Raw genomic sequence first — 21241 nt, 5'->3', positions numbered from 1 at the left:
TATTAATATACTGTAATCATATATCACAGAGTAAATCTAAAGACAATCCCTTAACTCACAACTTTCCTATATTCACAATTTCGTATTATACATACGCCCGAGACGTTTTATTTGATTGAGGACGATGTAATAATTATAAGATTTATATGGAAACTTCTTTTCACTCAAACAACCATCGATTTAATTGTTTCATATTTAACTGTTTCCTTTCGAAACAAAATAGAAGAGACCCGTGCAATCATGGATATATAGGTATCTGTTATAGCCTACATAGAAGTTACACACCTAGTAGTCCGTGCTATTGATCCATTTTCTAAACCACAAACAAACAAAAAAAAAACCACTTTCAATGATTATTATAAAATATAGAGTGCTGCATAAAAAAATCACATTTGATTATATCAGTGCATATGGTCAGTTATTTCGAAGGACGTGCTAGTAAAATCGAACCTGAGAGTCTTTTGTTGTTTACCTGGACAGGTGTGAACTATAGCCATCTATTTCATGGGCTAATTTCTCATGGTCCAACTCTATGTCCTATATGCTTTCACACATTACTACAGTCAATATACGAAGAAATCATCTGATACCCCTGACTTTGGTTAAAACAAATAAAACTGCGAGAAGATCTAGAATTTAAAAATACATTTAGACAGAACAACTATTTATGACTGTAGTAATTAAAGTTTGAATATTAACAACGGAGAACTCTTAATCAAGGATTCGGATCGGAAGGGATCTAAAACATCTAGCGTTAACTATAACTTAAATTAACCCATTACACTATTGTAAAGGACATTGATTAGAAATTGGTTACCCACAGCATTTGAAAAAAGACATTTTTCTCTACTTTGGCAATGGTTCTATCCAATACAAATACATAGAACGGAACAAATATTGAATTCATTGAACTCGTACATTTTATTTTTCGATAAGATGTATGACTTACATTCATGAATAGCAGTCAATAAGTCAATTCTGAGTTCTCTGATTGTAGATTTAAAACCCCGAGTAAATTATTGAAGAGGAGTCATTTAATGAAAATCAATATAGTTCCGCGGTTATTTTTTATTTATTAATTTCATATCGGATGAATGCTAAAGAAAGACAACAATATGTGTATTTTCTTAACTGTGCCATTACCTTAATGCAGAAGACCAAAAATAATTGCTACTTATTAGAAACTGACAATGTAGCTGAAATACTTCATCATCGTGCTGTCATAGTTGATATTCAGATCAGTACATTGACTGAATTTGGTTCCATCAACATGGAATATTTCACTAAATCTCTTTGCAAGCACAAAGTATAGCCAACTTGCTAATATTGGAAGATGTGATAAGTATATCCCACTTTTTTCAACCTTCCAGCGAACTAGCGAAAACCAAACAAGCAGTACGGCCATGAAAACCTGAGCAAGATAACTTATTATAGTAGTAGTCATAATGTCGGAGTACCAGGAATCAACGGAGTCATTTGATGAACCCTTACTATTTAGCTGTACCTAGTCATAGATATTAGGCCAAACCTTGATTACACTAATAGGTAGTATCGATCCCCTTGTCACAGAGAAGTCTTCCTAACCGACACCACTAGATAACTTTGTAACAGTTTAAATATACTCAAAATTATTAAAGAAAAACTAGCTCTTTTTATGTAAAACTTGATATTTTCAATGCACCTTCCCATTATTAGAATTATATGATAGTTCATATATGAGGCGGCCTAATTTCTGTAACAGCCTCATTTTCAATGTCTAAGGGTTTTAGTGCGTCAATATGAGTTATTTATCAAGGTTAAGGAACAATATGGTTGTATTTTGTCAAGACAGTAAGTTACCTGTGTGTTTCTGTATGATTTGAAGGCTTAAACAGTTTAATACATTCGCACTAGGTGTCGCCTGCTATGCCTCATCACGAAATATATGATTAATATCTTTCTTGTCCAGATAAATAATTTATAACTAAAACAAATACTTCACATTTATAAACAAGGACAGGGACAATTAATATTAGAAACGGTAACGCCTCTCTTATACCAAAAACCACGACAACTTGTGCTTAAGGTTAATGAAGATTATTCTAATTACACAGCAAAAGTGATATTTTTAGTATGCTTTCATTAATTCTGAAATGTCCTTACACATCATACACTAGTGAGTCTAGTACGGGGACCAGTCTCTAGGTTACACCATTGACATCGAGACACGACATGTCAGAGAAGGACAGCAGGGTTCATATCGTAACTTTCTAGTATTATCAGCTTTAATAAGGTATTTTTCATAATTGCCATACAAAATGAATTCGTGACATTTTAAGACGATTATGTGTATTATTGATCATCTTAATTGGTCTAAATTCAAACTAGATTGTCCCATATGTATCATGTACAAGTTTCGAAAGGTTTTTAACCAGTATACTATGCGAGTTAATGTGATTCATTTTCTTTCTTTTTTTTTCATTTGGATTTATCGATCGCCAAATATTTTGTATTTTTATACAAAACATATAAACGCCTCTCATGTGTTTTTGCCCACATCTTTGAGAACAGTAGTCGAATTTATAAAAAAATAAATGTATTTGTATTCATTTTTGGTAGTACGAATAATATTTGATCTGGTTATTTCCTTCAGAAAACAACGGGAAATACCAACATGTGACCAGAATCAAAATCCCAATTCAAAGTCAAGAAAACTAGTGCAAAGATTTTTTAAAAAAATTATTAATTATTTATACACGGAGACTCCGGAAAATTGCATTCAGAAAAAGACCAGGTGTTCCTGAAGAGTAAGGGTCTGCTGCTTCATCGACAACACCTGCCATATAAATGTTAACCTATCCATGTAAGCAATCTTACCTTCCCAAATGAAAACAAGGTATAAAACAACAGACAGTCAAGCACGTTCATTTTCAAATTGCTCAAAGAAAAATATTTTTCACAATGTGTCAATATGAAAACCGGAAAACCTCCCTATAATTTTCATCAACATGCATATCCCGACCCTTATTTAAGAGTTTGACTGTCAGGCCCTTGAATATCGAATCATCGTAGACATGAAAACTCTAAGATGGGAATGTCGGTGTCTAGAAATGGAAAGTTCACAACAGGGATATTCTAATCACCACGTTTATAATACAGGTTGATGGAAAGATATCCACGATTTTGTTGCAGAAAAAGATGGAGATAAGCGGCTGATGTCGAAGAGCCTATTAATTTAAATGATTCGTTTGATTTCAACTTCAGATATATTGATGACGTCTTGTATTTAAATAACAAGAAATTCGCTGATTACGTCCGTCGTATATACGACAGACTCTTCTGCATAATATCTATCTTTTCCTACAACAAAACCATTATGAACAACTTTCTATCAAGCTGTATGATAACCGTGATGATTTAAATTTCCCTATTGTGAATTTTCTATTTCTGGATAGCAACAGCCCTCCTTCCCAAACCTATAGTATTTAAACGCCATAACTGATTCGATATTCATGGGTCTGTTCCCATTATTTCGAATTTTGTACTAGAAGTCGTCCTCTGACTGACAAACTAGTAACATAGGGGTTTGAAAAAAAGTTGCGGAAGTTTTATGGTCGATATAATTATCTCATTGAGAAGAATTTTACTTCTTTGTGTGACATGAAGCTATACTTCTTTGATGCTCGCTAGTTTGCTTGTTGGTTCCGTTGTTGTATACCTCGTTCCTATGTGACATTGCTCACTCGGAATGAGCAAGATTTACATGGTGGATATTGTCGATGAAGCAAAAGACGCTTACTTACTCTTCCAGAACACCTGGTCTTATTATCAATGCACTTTTCCGGAGTCGCCGTGTAAATATAATTATGATTATGTTGCCATAATAGTATTTACATCATTATTTCTTATACATAATTTGTACACATTACAGTATATTGTTTATTGAATAACCAGAAGGACAAATGCTCCAGTTAACAGTTCATATTGACACAGTTTACAGTAATGATGTCTATAAAGTTATAACAACTGTCATGGATGGGCGTGGGTGTGTAACTGACTAACCACGAATGCTCTCAAAAGAGTGCGACATTTGTGTTATTTCATGTAATGAAAAACCAAGCTATTACTGTCACCTATTTGACATCCACACTAGTGGCAGTAATTTAGCCATTCAAACTGAATGTGTCACTATTGTGGTAACAGAAGCAATATTGGCTTTCATATTTTAAGCATGATTAACATACGTACCAGAGTTTGCGTTTTGACAGGTCGTGCAAATTAGGAGTAAAAACAATAAAGTAAATAAATTAGTATTCATTTGAAGTTCTTTTTTAAAGAAAATGTTCGTTGTTAGCCTTTGATATGTAAAACACAGTCATTTCAAAATTTTAATTCTCAATTGGTGTTGAAATGTGTCATTCACTTTTATGTCTTTTGTACCATCTCGGATGTTGCAGGTGGTAGATACTGCTGGTGAACTCAAAGTCCCCGCGGTTTGGCCCAAGTTGCTTGCCACATTTGTTCCAAATAGTGGCACGGTTAAGGAAATACATATGTACTTGACATTCTTTCGAAATTACCAAGTTTACGAAATTTATTGAATTATTGAACTCGTGGAACTCCCCATTTAGATCCTAATATTTTTCCTTCAGTTTTGATTTTCCTCAGTCATCTCCTGGGCTTAAGAATGTTGGGCCCTTAACAACAACGGTGACAAGTCCTAGAAGGTCGAAACAACTACATGATGCATCATGGACGAGTCATAGAAGAACGAAAAAGCTGTATGATGCAGCATCATTGACGACTCCTAGAAGGACGAAACAGCTGTATAATGTATCATCATTGACGAGTCCTAGAAGGTCGAAACAGCTGTATGGTGTAGCATCACTGACGAGTCCTAGAAGGACGAAACAGCTGTATGATGTAGCATCAATGACGAGTCCTGAAGGACGAAACAGCTGTATGATGCATCAACAACTGTATGGTGTAGCATCACTGACGAGTCCTAGAAGGACGAAACAGCTGTATGATGTAGCATCACTGACGAGTCCTAAAAGGACGAAACAGCTGTATGGTGTAGCATCACTGACGAGTCCTAGAAGGACGAAACAGCTGTATGATGTAGCATCACTGACACTGATGAGTCCTAGAAGAACAAAAGACCTTTATGGTGTAGCATCACTGACGAGTCCTAGAAGGATGAAACAGCTGTATGGTGTAGCATCACTGACGAGTCCTAGAAGGACGAAACAGCTGTATGATGTAGCATCACTGACACTGATGAGTCCTAGAAGAACAAAAGACCTTTATGGTGTAACATCACTGACGAGTCCTAGAAGGATGAAACAGCTGGATGTTGCTTTATGATTGATTATTTTCTCTACTGAATCTGATTCTATATTTGTACTTTTATACAATCTTCTACTGAAGGTTGAAATCATTTAAATAATGACAAAAGTTACAAATTGATTTCCTAGGAATCCCGGTCGTCTAATAAGAAATAACATTAAGCAGTTTAAAAAGGATTAAGTAAAACCATTAGAAACTTTTGAACTTTTATGTGGCTACAAGTTCCCTGAACAACATTTAGACGTTTACTTACTGACGTCTAGGAACAAACCTGTTTAATCATTTTCGTTGGACCCAAATTTTATGGTTTTCCTTAAATGAGTAGCTGGAGGATCGATCTTTATCAAACTGTGATACATTTTTCAAGTCTGAAAGCTGCACTGCGAATATTCACCATTCATCAAATTTAATTAAATTGGGATGAGCAAAACTGTAATAAAACATTTCAGTTCTTAAATAGTCTTTTGTTATTAGTTTTTGGTCTGTTTGTGCTGTAGTAATGCACCATTTTCATCTGACAACAGTAAGTCATTTTCATAAAACTTATCACAACTTGTCTATTCATTGTGGTACAAATGCAGTTCACGTACTCCTATTTTTGGTTTGATGTTGCAATGAGCTTAATGTTTGTTCCATACATGAAATGAGGAGTGTGTATAATTTGAAAAAAAAGCCTAGTTATTTGAACGATGTCAACCCCCACTATAACACTGCACTTACCGTGCCTTCACAAATGAGTATGAATTTTGATAAACGTAACGTTATGTCAAGATGTGATGTATTTAAAATGCCAATGTCAAGGCAATGGGTATATATTACAAACTGACAGACAAAAACGAAACGATCTCCAGCTATGTACTCTTTTTATGTTAATAACTGCATATACTACAGAATAGGGAGAATAATTTATAAGCACGAGAAATCTACTTGAAAAAGCAGGCCATGACCTTGAAGCAACACGTAGACATTTCGGGGACGTATGAAGGTCGAACCATTTTCACAATCACATAGAAGGACCAGAAGAAAGTTTTGAAATGTTTTTGATTCGTGATCAATGATATAATGAGGTTTTATGTAGTAACTCGTAATATATTAATAAACTGCAACTCAATGGGTGTATATAGCAATTTACATAGATGATAGTTAGCCTTGATTTATGGCTTATAAATGTCCGATTATCCTGCATAGCAAAACGAAATTCTTGTCACGTTTGAAAACTGGAAATTAAAATAAAAGTGAAACTTTACACCTGTATCTCATACAAAAATTACGACAATTACGAAATTCGTGCTTCGACTGCGACAGAATTAGTACATTGAAATTTCATATTTTTGTATTTCTAGCGGAATTCTGATATGACAGGTTTTTTTCTCCAAGTAAAGATTGCATAAAGCAAAAATCGAAAATGGAAATGTTAAGAAAACAAAACAGTTAATCGTGGTAAGGAATGATGCTACAAAATAAAAAAAAAATACTGTCTCAATGGAGATCCTCAGTACGAAAGAGAAAGTCAGATTTTACTGAAAAGTGGGCATCGATGACACAATTGCTATTTCTTGAAATTGGAATTTTAATTGTACATTGCTAAAGGAAACAGGATATTTTCTAATAACACAAGCATCAAATAAAATTGTCTTGTAATCTTTATTAATGGTCTGTCTGTCATCAGTTGCCATCTAAAACGGAAATAAAAAATCTTGGATATCAAATAGATTTTGACCTATAGAGCTGTAAATGGAGGAACAAATATGTAAAAAGAATAGCACGGTTTGCTTTTTAAACAAATGAAAAAAAGCAATAGCAACAATCGTATCCATGTTACTAATAGATTTCCTCAGTTGGCCACGAAATAAGTTAAAATCGAAAAACATATACACATGTAATTGAATATTAAATTATCATATATAAAAAAAACACGAAATTCGTTGAATTATTTCGTTTTTCATTCTCATTTTTACCCCACAGCCCGAAAGGGTGTGGGTTATTGCGATCACGCACGGCGTCCGTCCGTCCGTCGAGCCGTCCCGCCGGCCGTCTGTCTGTCTGTCTGTCTAGGCGTCCGTCTAGGCGTCCACAATTGCATATCGTTTATTATCTCAAAAAATCCATCACCAGCGATCACCATTTTCGCTGGGCATGTTGGGCCTATGGACCTACACAGCCTATTGAGGTTCTTCACAATCTCAGCCCTGCATCCAACTTTATAATAAGGCTGTGGGGTATTGCCCGCGATTGCGGAGCTATTTTTTATTTTTCTTTCGATTACTTTGGGTTTTATCAGGCGCTTTCTAGGCTTCGAACTTTGGACCCTTAACACCACTGATGAGTCCTAGAAGAGCGGAACAGTTGTATGATGCGGTTGAATATGAAACTGATTCGGAGAATTCAGCAATGGAATTTGCTCATTTTGGTTGGTCAGGCGGAGCAGTGGTAGCACTCTCGCCTTTAATGAGACGTCCGGTGTTCGATTTTTCTATAAGACATGAATGAGTTTGAGAACGCCTTCCTTGACAATGTTAGAAGCCCTCATATACACAAATCCTCCCTACAGTAAGATCCCTCACGCGATTCCAATGTTTATAGAAGTTCTTATAAAAACAAATATGTCCAGATTACTTGAAAATATTGTTTCAGATAGAATTGTAACTTTTGTATAAACTAGATATTTGTGTTTGGTTGACGTAATTCAGTTGAAGTGTTTCACAGGTTAATTATTCTACAAAGTAACGAGATAATTTGATAATTGGACCAATATGATAACAAGAGAATAAATCAGATGGTAACTTCAAGCAGATGAAATTTGAATTAATGAATGAATGAATGACACTGTGAAAGTTTTCAACAGACTGTAAGATGACCGATTCCGAGGCCTACATTCCACACTCTACTGGATTGAAAAATTCAATACATGCCGTGAAAGCTGACAATAGGTTGTAAGGTGACTTAACAGCAAAGTCTACACTCCGGCATCGGCTTTAACGGGTTGGAATTAATTTGTTTAAAAACTAAAAACAGTGTGCTTTATTTAACATTATGTCATTTATCAGGAAGGACGAAATGACATATTCAGGAGTTTTTACTTCCTTGATACAACAAATCATGTTTAATAATGGTTATCCACGGTCCGTATTAAAATTTCCTGCCGTATACAATTATAACATGGGTGTTTTGACATTTAAAAACATGACTATAAAGGTTTATGAAACTAACACCTGCGTACTGAACAGTTCCAACGAGACATGACATTAGATTGATATAAATGTAATTAGCAATCTTAATTATACTTAATGTTTAAAAAAATTCAAATTAATGATTATTTAAAGTCTTAAATTCTTTAAAGGGAAATACATTATCATCACGATATAAATATACATTTTAAGAATATAAAGAGGAAATATTAAAATAGGTTTCTAAAATATATCGCGAAATCATTTGCTAGTATTTATATACTAATCAGCATTTTTATACTAGATTTATATATACAAGGTTAAATGTGGTACCAATATGCTAATCCTCAATGTTTACAAAGTATGTTTAGAGGAAAACGTTCCCTTGTTGGATAATAATGGACGCTTTCACAACAGGTGAACGTTTGGCAATTAATTGTTCTTGTTAATGCAATTATATCATTCTAGTTTAGCCTCGGACACTGTACCTCCATTTAAAAGGATTGTACAAAAGAAAAACCGTTGAGTACTATCTGCAATTAAGTTATAATATCTACAATATTTGTCTTACAATAAGAACCATTCCGTCATACATCTGTTTATTTCATCTAGGCATTCGGTGATATTGAAGAATTTATTCTGATTCTAATTTATTTGATTATCTTAATCGACAAGGTCTTTAGTACTCTTACCGAAAACCACATTAATAAAATTTAACTTTTATGCCACAAAAGCAAGACTTCAAAGAGATTGGTACATTCTTTCCGTTGACAAAAAAACATGTTGGTTTTTGTTCATTTATGATATGAAAGCTTACCTTTACGATTGTCAATTCGTGGTCTTGTTGACAAATAGTCTATTTCTTTTTGCTCGTTAGTTGCCTGATGGTTCCGTTATTGTTTTCCTTGTTCTCATTTGATTACGTTTCATTACTTATTCGGGTGCCGTAGATGGAGCAGAAGAAGCTGGTCTTATTCCTGTATTTCTCAGGAGTCTCCGTGTAAATCTTTCTTTAGTTCATTTTCTTTAGTTTTATTGAATTTGATTTTGGATTATGATTGGTTTTTTCCCTTTTCTTTCACATGAGAAAATGTTATCATATCATAGCATCCATTTGCTTATCTATTCAAAATTAAATTATTCGGTATATTTGTTATATGAGGATCTAGATTCTTCGCTGTTCATACAATTTGTGTTCAGTTAAATTTGATTATTAATTATGAATACAAATAAATGTATCTATTTAACTTAAATATACTGTGTTTTTCATCTTTATCATAATAAGTTTATTATAGAATAAAAAGAACTAGAAATATTATTTTGGTCGACAAACACCGCAGTAGACTTAGATTGATAATTGAAGATCAAAAACATTAACGAAGAAGAAGACTATATTTATCTCTTTCTTGGTAACTAGATACCGGATACGGGCCTGTTACTTTGAGGAATAGTGTTGCTAAGATAATCAACAATTAGTCATTCCAAATCCTGTTCTCAACAAACGGGGATTTTTCTTTTTATTTATTTAAAATGTATCCGGAAGTACTTTTTTATTTATTCCTTTTGGTTTCGTTTTGATATCCGTATCTTATTGAACATTGTTTACATTTCTATTGCATATTTCTGAGATAAACTTAAAGTTGCTGTACTCCAATTACAACAAGAATATATGACTTATATATATGCATGTCTTCTGGATTTATCATTGTAAATACACTATTCAGATCCTGCAAAATTATTTTTGTTTCATCGTTTGTGGAATAAGTTGTTAGATATTGCTCAGAGACTGAACGAAAATTTCCGAAAGTTTCAACATATATTTGTCGATGTAAAATAAAGTATTATATGAAAAATATTTCAATTCACATATTGTACAACAGAAATTTAAGAATTTAAAAGCAACATTTAATATAATTTGAGTTAAAGATATCATTTATACACCGGTTAATGCATTTAACTGCTTCAAGAACTATTTTCGTCTTTTAAGGACTTGTCAATAATGATAGGGACCTTTGATGGTTCAGAAATCAACAGCAGGCACGGAAAATCAAAACCAAGGTTTTTTTTTCAGTTTTCATTTCACTTCATAAATGAACATCAATTTTACATTATGGTTTGATTAATAATGGTGATGGCGCTTTGTCTAAAATTGTATTTGTTTCACTATGTCTTACTAGTAACTTACATACAGCAAATCACTGCATTTGCAAAGAGTCATTGGACGATATCTTCAGTCTGTTTAACCTCTGCTACACGTCTATCAATATATATGCCAAATGAATACATCATGTAAATACCACTATTAACATGCGACTTTGAAATTAAGTCTCAAAGGTATTTGTCTTTTAACTATAAATGTACAGCTAGGCATATCCCGTTTATGATATTATGATTATATTACCACATACAGAGCGGAATTAACATCAAACGAATCTGAATTCATATTATAAACTACTGCATATTCAAATCGTCTGAAAATCACAAACATTTCATACATGTCTCAGTAAAATGACCGCTATGTCGACACTGAAGGTGAGAATAAAAAGCATCCTCGACCGCTGTCACAACTTGAAGTGGAAAGACATCGTCTGTAAGAAAAGGTAGGGCACCATTGGTCGTTTGTAAAAGAGTGATCATTTTCATGGCTACAGTACAAGTTTCATTTTTGCGAAAACAAAATTGTGCTTTAGATATAGATAATTATTGTAAAACAACGATCATAAAATAATATAAACATTTTGTTTCCTATGGCTTTCCTTCTGGCCAGGTGAGCTAAAAATATTACGAAATCACTATAAATTTACTTTTCCCTTATCCGTCCTTCACTTTGAACAAAATAATTGGTTCCATCAAAATCTCCCTTTTCTTGCGACCTCTTTAAGCCACACTAATCTCCAACCCCGATACGTTGTTTGATTCCATGGGTTGCTGCCATGGTTAGAGAGAACCAGTTATACCTCGAATATCCACTTTATAAATATAACCATTTGTAGAATTTGATCATATTGATTTTTCCCACTAAAACGACTCTTTAGTTGATTACTGACATGTGAAATCAATCATATTTCCAAACAAGTAAAATGCTGAGTCATAAGAAACAAACTTTACTGGGAGACCCTGAGAAGTATATAGAAAATACGAACATGTGTTTTGGAAAGCTTAACCGACAACACTCGAGATCTATTACAATCTATGTAAAGCCACGTTTTAAAATGAAAATCAGGTAAATAACAAGGAAACCATTCACGATCATAGTCAACACTATCGCACAATAACGCACATGTAATCTGTTTTACTAACTACATTTTCCCAACACGCGACGATACCATATGTTTAACTATATTTAAGTATACAGGTTGCCTCTGGAGCCTACAAAAGTAGAAAGAAAACGTTGATTAATGACAGAAAACAAACTTTCGGAATCTCCTCGCAAACGTCTATTTTACATTTTTACCATGTATAACAATACTTTTAAATATTTATCAACCTACGAACATACAATGTACATCAACAAGAGGCCTTAACGGTCACCTGAGGAATATATGTCAATAATCTGGGGATTTTAAAATGTTGCAAAAATGTAACAACACTTGTGCAGGACCATGTGTAAAACATCTGTACCAAGTTTGAACATGACCCACCCAATGGTTCTTGAGAGGAAGTCAATAATGTCTTAGCCAAACAGACGCCAGGGTGGCCATCTTGGATTTTGAATCGCCCCAAAAAGTTAAAACACTTGCCAGGACCTTGTGTAGAACATTCCTATCAATTTTCCCCTTTTGCCCCCTCCTGGGGCCCCTATTGTGGCCACGCCCTTTTTCTTCGCAAACTTGAAGCGGCTTCCCATGGGGATGCTTTGTGCCAAGTTTGGTCAAAATCCATCCACTGGTTCTTGAGAAGTAGTCATTTAATGAAGGTTTTTACATATGGCACCTTTTACACCCATTATGGGCCCCAAAGGGGACATTATCACTTTTTTCAACATAATTTCATATGTTCTTCACTAAGGGATGCTGTCTACCAAATTTGGTTGAAATCGGTCAAAGTTGAATTTTTGACCCTTTTGAGCGCCCCAAAGTTGGACCGTTTTTGACCAGATTTTTTTTCCATTCGCATCCTTTGTAGACCTTGCCATAAGGACCCTAAATATCAAATATGAATTTAATCTGACTGTTCGTTCATGAAAAGAAGATTTTTAAAGATTTACCTAATTTAAACCCCCCTTTTTCCCCCTCCTGGGGCCCCTATTGTGGCCACACCCATTTTCTTCGCAAACTTGAAGCGGCTTCCCATGGGGATGCTTTGTGCCAAGTTTGGTCAAAATCCATCCACTGGTTCTTGAGAAGAAGTCATTTAAAGAAGATTTTTACATATGGCAACTTTTACACCCCTTATGGGCCCCAAAAGGGGACATTATCACTTTTTTCAACATAACTTCATATGTCTTCACTAAGGGATGCTGTCTACCAAATTTGGTTGAAATCGGTCAAAGTTGAATTTTTGACCCTTTTGAGCGTCCCCTACTGGGGCCGTTTTTGACCCAATTTTTTTTCATTTGCAAACTTTGTAGACCTTGCCATAAGGGTCCTAATTATCAAATATGAATTTAATCTGACTGTTCGCTCATGAGAAGAAGATTTTTAAAGATTTACCTAATTTTACCCCCTTTTTCCCCCTCCTGTGGCCCCTCTTGGGGCCACTCCCTTTTTCTTCACAAACTTGAAGCAGCTTCCTATGGGGATGCTTTGTGCTCCTGCATCTCCCCGTCCAGATTTTGGCTTTTCTTTCGATCACTTCGCATTTTCCTTAGTCAAAATTATGACCCTTAACATCACTGACGAGTACTAGAAGGACGAAACAGCTGTATGATGCAGTTTAATTTATTGTTTGTCTCTAACATAGCTATCTCTAAATTTGTGATAAAAGGTGCTATTCGCTTGTATGTCTTCTGTACACTTTTATTTAAACTACAGTTAAAATTTAAGTTTTCTTAAAGAGTTTGGATTATGATTCTGTCCGTATTGTCCTTTTTATTTAGAAGTTTCTTTAATGAAATACAGCAAACACATTTTGTTGCAATAAGTCTGGTAATATAAATATCTGTCATATTGAAATCTATAGTATATTTTCAATTTGAGCAATCGATATCTATCCTTCACGTGAGGTTTGTCTTCTTTTTCTCTGTAGTTTCATACTAATTTTGACATTTGATTATCATTTTTTCCAACACTGTATTACCAAAGTCAATGAAAACAAAACAAAAATGAAAACAATATGCAGGTTTAGTTTTAATAACTATTGAAATGATGGATTTTAATTGATATTCTCAGCCGCTGATAGTAGTTGCAGTTATATTACATAACCTGCAGAACATTTTTCCTTCCTTCACATGAAGAATAATAAGTCAAAACTGAACACTATAGTTACTCATCATAAATACACATCTGATCCCAGTTATAATCACCATCTATTTATTAACAAGTGGATTATCGCCATTTTCATAATCAGCGTCTTTTTTAACATTTCAAAACGATCAGAGAATGAAAATTTACATATAGTTCAATATCACATACTTAATTTTTCAACTAGACGGATAAGCGCCACATTTGCTTCTAGTACTAAAATGTTCGTATATCAATAATACAACGCAACTAAAAGATTATCGAATCACTCTCTCTGGTCAGCGTACAGTATACTATATCTACACACAAAGAGGGGGAGCAAGGGAGCCAAATGTTGTAACATAATAGGTATTAAAGATCATAGTTTTGAGAATTTTATCCAAACAAAAAAAAAAATCATTAGCACTTATAAAATTGATAATTGCATTTCTCTGATCGAGAAAGAGGAAACAGTGTTAACTTCTATTTAAAAAATAAGTATGAGACAATAGTGATAAGTATTTTCCCTGAAAGTTGTTTTTAAAGACACTCATTAAAAAGCAATACCATTCTTTTAAGCACTGACACAGAGAGAAGTACCATTCCTGCGGTCATCGTTATTTGATATATCCGAAAGTCCTGCCAGACCACATATATAGAAAGAAAAAGTGAACAACTTTTAGGATGGCATAAGCAATATTCTTTATAATATATGTTCTATGATCAGGAGATACGTTCGGTATTACATATCATTTACTAAATTTGAAATATCGACAATCTCACACATTTCATAAAGTTTCAAGTTATTTTCATTTCAAAAAGTTTTTGATGACAAATTAACTATTGAGCATAGCAATTTTGATGATTATAACACAAACTACAAATAATTATGCAACACCAAATACACATTAAACATTAACCTAAATATTCATATTTATCTGATATATACTTGGCACTAGATTCGTAAAAGTCCAGACTTAAATTCTATATAACCATTACGAAATTCATCCTTGTTATCAAGATGAAGCCGAGCAGTAACAGTCATATCATTGTGAAAGCATGGGCTATAATTAGACGTGGTTTCAAATGTGCGATTCCTTAATCTTTGCATAGAAGCCAGGTACATAACACAGATTTTCGGAAGTCTGGGTCATGAACCGAGAGCGACCATCAAATGCATGGAACATCAACTACAGCCTTGTGTTGGTCGACTGCAATCTGTGGTCAACTGGGTTTGTGTTAAGGTGAGACGCTTTTTAGTGTATTTGGGTAAGTTGTGTTAACTTAATGTGTGTTTAGTTTAGGCGAGTGGCTTGTCAGTGAAGTCGGATTACTTATGTTTGGTGACTGTGTTTAGTTCAGATGAGTAACCAGTGAGCTTAAAACTACACTGTGGTCCGTTGTGGTGAGTGAATCTGTGTTAGGTTTAGGAGAGTGATTTCCAGTTAGGAGTGGTGGGGTGAAAAAATGTTTTTTTTTTTTTTAATTTCACATTCAGCTACGTGTTAGTGATATCAAAACATCAAGAGAAAACTGTCCTATTACCCCAACCACATTCATTCTGAAATCTATGTACATTTCAAGTGACATCTATAAACAAAATGTTAACAGCAAATAATTGATGAAAAACAACCTACATGATATGATCAAACGTACTTAAATTTTTAATTCTTGCCTATCGATGCGCTTGCCCTTTAATTTCTATTATTTCCAAAATGACCTGGCTTTGATGCAAAGCAAATAAACGCCTTGAACCGATATATACAAAACTCAGTTTAATGTTGATACAGTAATGAAAATCACAGCTCTTTTAATGCATAGGGGCTCTCGTCCGTATATTACAATCTAAATATGTTATATGTAAGAAAAAAGGTTTATGAATATAAATTATATAAACATCAACGGTAAGCTATGTATGCCTATAACAAAAGAAAGTGGCAAGCTGATCCTTAACCAACTTTTTTTATTTGTGCTTTTTATCTGCTCATCAATTTCACTTTCTATGTAGGAAATGATGGGAAATCTACAATGACTTCAAATCGTAATAAAATCACATACAAGTTGTATTGTGTTCAATATTGTCTGTGACTTTAGGATGAGTATGTCTCTATCAAGCAAAAAAGCAGTACATTATTTGAGAAACAAATCGTTTGTAGATTTCTCATTAATAATTTCCATTAGTTACAATAATTCTAAAGCTTCTTCTCTTGCTCAAACATATCAACAGATGTGTAACAGAAAACCAAGAACCAAATGAATTACATGTAACAAATCAAACAAAAAAATATAGTGACACCAATGATAATGACATATGAAAGTCTAATGAAGTCATATAGTGTTGTCAGTACAATTCATTAATTTTGGACTTCATGAAACAGATTAAGTTCAATGAAAGTAGAAAGGTAAATTTAAACATAAAATACATGCAATAACAACATCTGCAACACAATATAATAATGTAAGCACATACAATTTCATTCAAAATATCAGTTCTAATATCTAACAGTTTTAATCAATTATCAACAGTACCTCGAATTTCATAGCTCTGATACAACCACAAATTGTACTGCATAGAGAATTGTTAGGAAAAAGGGAATAACATGTTCCCTTATTCAAAATAATCTAATTCAATTCATTACTGTACTGCTTTGGAATCAATTAGGGAAATTCTGATATGATATACCTAAAATGGAAGAGATGGACACTGAAGAGAAGAGATATTTTGTACACTTTTCAGTAATGTAATGAACAGCTTGTTCATTGCAGATTCCTGAAACTAAGGATTATTTGCTAAAACTTATGTTAAAAAAGAAGAAAAAAACACATCTGGATATCTAAGTAGGTATACAGTTTACATTAAAATTTCAAGGTTGATTGGACACTATGTAAACACGTTTCTGGAACACATTTACCAGGACGTAATTGATTTTTACCAAATACCAGTATAAAAGGTAAAAACATGTACTGTAGGAAAGTAATTACCTATTAAGTTGAAACATTTGTCAAAAACTTGTAATCATAAACTTGGTTCAACACATATTCTAATCTAGGTGTTAGTAAAACAATTATCAAAGCACTTCTACACTGCGAAAGTTTAAGCAATATAATAAATACACTTCATGGCTAATATTTAAGGACTAGGAGTACCATCATTGGATAAGGTAGGCAGGGGGTTGGGGAACTATCTGCAATGTTTATATAGAAATATTCACATGCCATAACATAGCCATCATATGATCAATAACAAGTCAATTTATTCGTGAAATAACTCCTTTAAAATGTAGTAGACTAGAATTTCGGTGAAGCAAAGCTATAATCTTTGCCATCAAAGAAACTGCATGCTATATGACAACAATATATAGACCTGTATTTGATTTAATGTGAAGCAAAGTACATCTATATCCAAAACAAAATGTAGAACATTGTAATTGAAATATGTCCTCATCACTCAATTTGGCAACACATAATAATTATCACACTTCCAAAAGAGAATATATACTTCTACAGACAGTATTCTTCCAGAAGAAGTTTTATTTGTGCTGTTTCTTAGTTTAAACCTTTGCATAGAACTGGACAAACACTTTCTGTTTATAAGGATTTGAACTAAAAGTGAGACACAAGTCATATGTTAAAGAGACAACGTATCATTACCTGCCCATTACTTTCCAAGATGTCATCTTATGCATTGTATGTGATACTTTTTTTCATATATCACGGAAAACAACTATAAACCTATCAATGATACAAACTACATTATCTTTAATATTAAATAATATTTAAAGACTTAAGAGTATTTCTCAACATAAATTTATCACCAAAAATGAAGAAATAAACAAGACTGCAAAAGGGTGTAGTACATTAACGTGATATGCCAATGCTTTAAAATTCTAACATTGCTGTTGGAAAGATTATCCTTTCTAACATAAAATCACTGTTAAGATCTATAAAATATGACAATTTCTCCTTGCTTCACTGATTGTCAAAAAATTCATAATATAAACAATTAAGGAAGAAATGACATGTAATAATTAAGTACCTTGTGATTCAAATTAAACTTCTAACACAAATCAAATCCCAAAATCTTAAGAAACATATATTAACAAAAAACAACATAAACAAAGGAGGGCCATACCTCCTAGTAATAAATCCTATTTATCAATATCCTGTAAAGATTTTCAATTTTTTGGCTTGTTTATCGACACTGAATTTTTTGTGCCCTTCATCCAACATAGTTTTACAGGAGACTATCTGATATCAATTTAATGATTTTCATCTTGCAAAGTTTAACAATTTGTTGTTTGTTTTCACTCAGCACTACTCACCATAATTATATAAATAATTATATGTTTTGATGATGTTAGCACTATCAAATAAATAACATGCTCTCTCTTCTTCTCTAGGACAGCATTACCTGAATTTAGGTTTAGGAACAAACGAGGTCCCAACAAAATAATCTCTGACTAGATTCTACAAGAAGTAAAATAACAAAATATGAAACAAATGAAATCTGATTACTAAACAAGTAAACTTATATCTACATCTAAGTTCTATGAAACCAACAATCCTGGTTGTCAAACACATCTGAGATACATAAACAGAGCAGGTACAGATTGATAGCAATCTCTGATATAATAAATAGCTACACCAGTTCTGGATACAATTCATGCATTCATTAAAAATGTGAATGTAAATAATTAAGTATCATTATAAAGTTCTTGTTAGTGAATGCAAGCTCACATTCAATCACACATTTATTAAGTAAAAATATTCAATATACATGTTTTCATATAGAACTTCTAAAAGAGAAAACATCAAACAAAGAGACTATAAAGTAAGCTAGCCTCCCCATTTATACTTGTGTCTTCAAATAAGTGGTAATTACAGAAGTTAAGGAACATGTAACCCAAAAATACTATAATATGAACAAATTAATAAAATTCACAAAGAGATTGCACATTTTAATCCATTCGTCTACTCCCTGTACACAATATCAGCAACACTACTCCATCTACCTGTAACACTTAAACCTTATTCAATTCAAGCATTTTCATAAACTGAACTCTTTTCCAGAGAAATTCTCATACTTGCCAATCATCAAATTGACATTTGTTTAATCAATGCCAAAATGTTGGTGAATAATTTCCTATTAAACTCTATAAGCTTCAGTGAAACAGAAAATCTTTATCAATTCTGATCACAAATAAATTAATATAGCATCTACATATTTCCCAAACACTGCTCAAAATTTGAATTAATATTTTCCTCCCCTGTTTATCATAATTTTCATGAACAGGTCCTGGAACAGATATTTTAATTTTTGATGTTATTGTGTCGCAAATGTGTCACTTTCATATAAATATATTTAAATATACCATCTTCAATATATAAAAAAGACATGTGAATTAAATATAAATCAACTCCACTTAATATCACATCCCATAATGTAACATTTCCATTAATATCATCTATTAAAAAACCCTTGTATAATCACCTTCAAATCTTAATTTGAATAAATGTGAAATGAGAATAAGACCATTTTTGAGTTATAAAAAAACACAAAGGTAAAAAAAAAATCAACACTTTTGGTTTTTGTTTTTTGCTATTTTGTAATTTTCTAGACGTAGTATGGAAACAACTTTTTTCATTATCTTTTATGAAATCTTTAATATCATATCTCTTCTTATAAACCCCTATTCAAGCTTGCATGTTTCCAACAATATCAAATTGATAGTCTTTATTCATTCAATTTCATTTTAATATGAACTCATAATATCAAATTTTATTGCCAACATTAAACATATAATTCTTGCAATGATACAGAGCTTTTCTCAGATTATGGACAAATTAGATTGTTATTAAGAATAATATCAAACACAAATGGGAAACACAAAGTCTTCACATATAAGTACATCTGTTGACATCTGTACCTTTTTATTTGGGTGGTTAGGTCGGATGATGCTGTGGTAAGCACATTAACCCAGATGGCCAGGGTTCAATTCCTGTCTGATAACATGGACATTCTGATTAGTATCAACCAAGTGTTTCTCAATGATTAATATAAATTAATTTACCCTTTTACCTTTGATATCATATAAGCAACATTAGCCTTCTATCAGGTCTTGTATTGAGACATTTTTTCTTGTATTAATTTTCTTTTTGGTGATACTTGATTACTAACCATACCATACAGTCTGTTAACAAAGTCATTCATTCGTGTACATTATTTTACATGCTTTCCAGTGTGAGAATCTTTTATGAAGTAAAATAGTGAGTCACTTCCAAGATGTTGGACAACTGTTGTGTAAATATGTGCAACTAAAGTTTACTTCACAGACTTTAGCTTTACATTTTTTAACCGCAGATTGCACCAACACTATTGAATTTTTTTTGAAAAACAAAATCTAGGAGGTAGGTTATGTATTCTTTCATTAAAACCCCAAAACTGCGATGTCTGATCAAATCAGTTGCATTTTTACTTGTATGTGAATGTTAATAGATCATGTTACTTCAAAATACTAATAGTTGAAGGGAGACAACTTTTGTATCTGAAGATAACTTTAGACTTCAAATGCATTTCCTAATTTCCTAACTATTGTACTCCATTTTGACGCCTTATTCTAGTCAAAGTCAATATAAATTCTTTCTAAAATCACCTGTCTGCAAAATCATAATGATCAATCTCCACCACAGAGTTTTCATTCATATGTAGGTTACCTCAAAGTACTCTCCGAGATATTGCACGAAATAACTACAACATATAAATAGCCTGATATTTCCTTGAAATTTCCTATGAAACATTTCTTAATAATATTAATCTTATGACAAAAAGAAACAAGCAGATTTGTTGATTTTCAAGGTGCTAAGTTAATTACCATTTATAAACATGTTTTGTCGAAGGTTACACCCGTAAAATCATAATTCTGTAAGATCACATTGTATATATCATATCTAAACTACCACAGAATAGGTGAAGATTTTATACAGTAACCATGGTTGCAAAAAATTAATATTTTGTTATATAATCATAGGATAATAATGAGAGACCACATGGAAAGGAATATGAGCATTTGCTTGTAATGCAAAACAAACGATTTTGTGATTACAACAAAAGATTTTTATGAAAAAATTCTAGATTTTTTAAACAATGAAAGACCTTCATGAAAGTAGAAAATGTCAGTCAGACATGAATACCTCAACTCTCATGCTTATAAGAATCATTGCTTAATGCATTTGCAGAAGTTGTCAAATGTCACCTTTTGACATTTTAACCTTGACTAATGAATGATGGGATAAACATAAATGAAATTGGTTGAGCAGTTCTCAAGATATAACTTTAAGTACTTCAGCCTTTGTCAGATTCTCCTA

This window comes from Ylistrum balloti, unplaced genomic scaffold (genome assembly GCF_031769215.1).
Source record: "Ylistrum balloti isolate Yb309-2 unplaced genomic scaffold, AGI_CSIRO_Ybal_v1 Utg371120, whole genome shotgun sequence".
Classification (NCBI taxonomy): Eukaryota; Metazoa; Mollusca; class Bivalvia; order Pectinida; family Pectinidae; genus Ylistrum; species Ylistrum balloti.
The sequence above is the reverse complement of the archived record's forward strand: the minus strand, read 5'-3'. Positions refer to the sequence as shown.